The sequence below is a fragment of the Balaenoptera ricei genome, chromosome 1 (genome assembly GCF_028023285.1).
Source record: "Balaenoptera ricei isolate mBalRic1 chromosome 1, mBalRic1.hap2, whole genome shotgun sequence".
In the NCBI taxonomy this organism is placed as follows: Eukaryota; Metazoa; Chordata; class Mammalia; order Artiodactyla; family Balaenopteridae; genus Balaenoptera; species Balaenoptera ricei.
In genome coordinates this window covers 74290465-74294699 of record NC_082639.1, presented here as the reverse complement: position 1 = coordinate 74294699, position 4235 = coordinate 74290465, and the positions used below count along the sequence as shown (strand labels likewise).

The window sequence follows — 4235 nt, the reverse complement described above, 5'->3', positions numbered from 1 at the left end:
GTGGCAGTGAGGAGCAAGGCGAACACCTGGATCACCTTCTGACCCAGTGGTGCGTGATGGGTGAGAGAGAACTGGCCACCACTCATGAGGGCTGCAGGGAATTCAGTGTCCTCAGGGAAAGTCACGTTTCTCTCAGAACTAGAAAGTGAAGGGACTGTTCAGAGAAGAGTGTGGATACAGGGGATTTTTCTGATGACAGACCAGTCTGGGGATAAGGATTTGAGTGATGAAATTTGACCTGGGAAGCACGGATATCTTGAGGTCACTGAGATCAACATCTAAGACAAGATGGGGTACCCTGGTGGCTGCTTCAGTGGAGGGAATAATTAATTCTAATTATTCTTAGAACTTGACTCAGGCAATTCTTAGGTGAGAACAGGAATTAAATCCATTGGAATTCAACTGATCCAACAATGCTGTTCATCCTTTTTCCTTAGTAACTTGTGTTGGTCTCCTTTCCAATCCTTACTGATTCTGTCCTGCCTTAGTTTCTCATCAGTTCTTCCCTGGATTATTACGATTGCCTCCTAACTGGTCTCTCTCATCCTCTCACCTCTCTCCAATCCGTCCTCCACATTTCTGCTAGAGTGCTCTTTTTAAATCGTTCATTTAATCAGGCACCGTCTCTGCTCTAAAACCACTGATGGCTGTCCTAATGCTTCATGATCAAATCCAAACTCCTTAGCATGGGAAGGGCCCTCAAAGAGCCTGTCCTGCCCATCAGCCTCAAGGGCCCCGACTCCGCCACAAGCTCTTGCTGTTCCCTTTGTCTCAGGGCTCCATCTCTTTTTCACTTGATTATCTTGCACTCATTCTTTTAAGCTATAATTCAAATCTTTGGAAGAATATACAAGAAATTGGTAGTCCTGATTGTTCTGAGAAGAAGACCAGGCCTGGCAAGGGGAGCATAAAGGGAAACTTTTCAGAGCATGCCCTTTTATAGATTTTGAATTTTATATTATATGGATGTATTGCCACATCTTTAAAAGTAATGAAAATTAAAAAAATTTTAAAGCATCAAATGGACCAAAAAAAGAGATACATTTCAGTGTTTCATCCTCCATGAAGTCTTCACTAACTCGATGCTTCCATCCACTGAGGCATCATCATGCCTTCCACATTACTCTATTACAGCATTTATCAGTCTACGTTGTAATTATCTGTGAACAAGTTAACAGTCTTAATGTCCTCATAGCCTGGAAGCACCTTGAGGGAAGGGACTTACTTTGCCTCATTCACCTTTGAATCTAGTACATGGCAGGTGCTCAGTAAAGGCTTGTTGAATTAATGAACGAAAAAAAATCTTCTGCACAGAAGGGAAACGAAAGATAGGTAAGCAATTCCTCTTCTTTTACAGATGAAGAAAATGAGGCCCAGAGAGGTGATTTATTAAGGATTGGTAGAAGAATAAAATGAGAATCCAAGCTTTCTAGAGTCCAAGTTTGGCATTAGAATAAGTTATAAAACTTTCACGTTGAGACAGCAGATGTGATGTGGATTATACTTACTTATTTTGACCTGAGTTTCTGGATTTTCAAGAAATTTCTGAATTCCAGAAAGCTGCCCAGTTAACCTCCAAAGGATACTTTCACATATCAGATCATGGGTCCTAAATTTGGGTTTGGAAAACATGTATTCTAAGGACCTCATAGACTAGGCTTATATTGCAGAGAAATCACAGGAAAATCTTGTGGCACATTTGTTTATCTTAAGAGCTGTGTTTTGTTTTATTGTTTTCCTGAAACACACGCAGTGTGGACATAGCTACATACAGTAGCTCTCTGTAGAGATGCTAGAATAGCACAGGGAAAAGTGCCTGTGTCAACTCAAAGTGATGTATTCAGTTCTCATTTGTTAGCATTTGCTGAATATCCAGGGCACACGGCAGTGACCAAGGGCATTTTATTTTACACAGCAGCCGTGTTTTTACTGTGTAAAGTGGTAGTGTTAACGATTACTTGAGCCAGATTTTAAGTATCCTGGGGAGGTCTTCTGTGGGCTTCAAGATCAGTGGTCTTCAAACTTTTTGCTCACATAACTCCCTGAAAGAATTCTGAAAAACTTGCATCCTTCCCGTATTTTTATGTTGCCACCTATAATTTTTCAACATAAGTTTGCAAAGAGTATCATTTCCAGAGTACTGAATGCAATTCATATTTTAAAATAAAGCTGTCAGCTCACTTTTTAAAAGTTACCCCAAGGAATCTAAATCCCACAGTACTGTTTTACCCAACATTGTTAATTTTAAATATACGTGACCTAGCTCTTCTTTAACAGCCAGAAAAGTTACATTGTTCCTTCTTCTTGAACTCATATTTTCATTTCCATTTCATTTTCATATTTCCATTTCTCCCACAGAATGCTATCTTTTTTTTTTTTTTTTAATTTTTTTTTTTAAATTTTTTAATTTATGGCTGTGTTGGGTCCTCGTTTCTGTGCGAGGGCTTTCTCCAGCTGTGGCAAGTGGGGACCACTCTTCATCGCGGTGCGCGGGCCTCTCACTATCGCGGCCTCTCTTGTTGCGGAGCACAGGCTCCAGACGCGCAAGCTCAGTAGTTGTGGCTCACGGGCCTAGTCGCTCCGCGGCATGTGGGATCTTCCCAGACCAGGGCTCGAACCCGTGTGCCCTGCATTGGCAGGCAGACTCTCAACCACTGAGCCACCAGGGAAGCCCCAGAATGCTATCTTATTGCATATTTTCATGCCTGAAAAATTTGTGTTGATCATTACATCATTTTTTCAACTACATACTTACCTAATTTTACTTTCCGGTAACTCTAAGGTCCTAGGAGTTATGTCTCTGGATGGAGTTATTACTAAAATTATTAGTAGTACACTCTTGATCAAACAGTGGCTATATTACAAATTGACAACCATTTTTAAACATAAAAATAAGATTTTATTGGAAATGCATCTGTTAACAAAATGGAGGGGACTTTTTCTTTTCCAGTGGATTTGTGGATGAATATTATAGAGTGAGATTGAGTTCCACCCCAATTCTATTTGTGCGTTTGACAAGTTTCTTATAAATGCTGAAGCATTTTGTTCAGAAAATAAGTAGATGGGAATGTAAGGTTTTTGCTGTAGCCATGTTACTCAATTCCTTTAACTCCTTTCAATTATATGCCAAAAACCATGTGATGACGTCTCATTTAAACTATTTTTTCTTCCCATTGGTTGTCAAATGACCCTTTATTGAATTATGTTCCTTTGCAGTTCTTAACTAGCTGGGCATCCCACCGCACCACTGTTGTTGTCATTCATCTATGATGTCACGAGGATGTCGGCAATCCACATCAGAGACCACAGACCTGGCAGTCCCCAGGATCTCTTTAATGGTCCCAGAGTATGCTCTAGCTAAAGACTGGTGTCTCATCTGCTGGGCAATGTTGACGATCTCATCAAAAGTGATGTTCCACTGTGCTTAATGTTTTTCTGCTTCTTTCTGTCTTTTGGTTGTTCCTTGAAGGCTTCGATGATCAGGACTGAGACACAAGGTACCACCTCAATCTGGGCCTGTGTGTTCTGAATGGTCATTTTCACTGTAGTCCTCAGACCCTTCCAATCCCCAGTTGCCTTTGAAATGTTATCACCAACTGCTTTTGGAGACAGACCCAGGGGGCCAATCTTGGGGGCCAGGGCAGACGTGGCACAGACTTCCCCACTGGTGCACCTCAGGTATACAAATTTGATCCCCTTGGGCTCAAACTTAGGCAACATGGTGAGGTGGCTGGTGTCAGATAAACCCGGGTTTCAGAGGACCGAAGAAAATTGCACCTTGGCCTCCTTCAAGCCGAATCTGAATGAAAGCCATTTAAAAGATTTTTTAGTGCGCTAGCAGGTGACACTTTTGTTCCCCAGTCATCATAGTCATTCCCTTTCTCAACACTAACACAGACTTCTCATTTTCCATGTTTTGTGCACCTGGGGTGAATGCACCATGCTACGACGTGGAATTTGTGAGAAGAATGACTTTCTTTTTTTAAGCAGAAAAATGGCGATTGTAAAAAAGGGATGGAAAAGAGGCTGCAAGCATGTTCTCAGGCAGATAAGTTTTAGGAAAGTGTAGAAATGAAAGTTGAGAATGTGGAATTGATCCCCTTAAAACTATCCATGCTGTGTAGCACTACAGAGTCTTCATGTACATGGGCAGAATGTGGTTATCCCAGTTTGAAGATTTCTGTTCACTAATCGGCAGGCATTTGAACAAAAATGATTGGAGAGCAAGAAAGATT

General features: G+C 41.2%; 1 pseudogene; it reads right to left on the bottom strand.

Moving 5' to 3' along the window:
* Nucleotides 1-3219: 3219 nt before the first annotated feature.
* Nucleotides 3220-3791, bottom strand: LOC132350536 (large ribosomal subunit protein uL11-like; annotated as a pseudogene).
* Between the last annotated feature and the right edge of the window lie 444 nt (nt 3792-4235).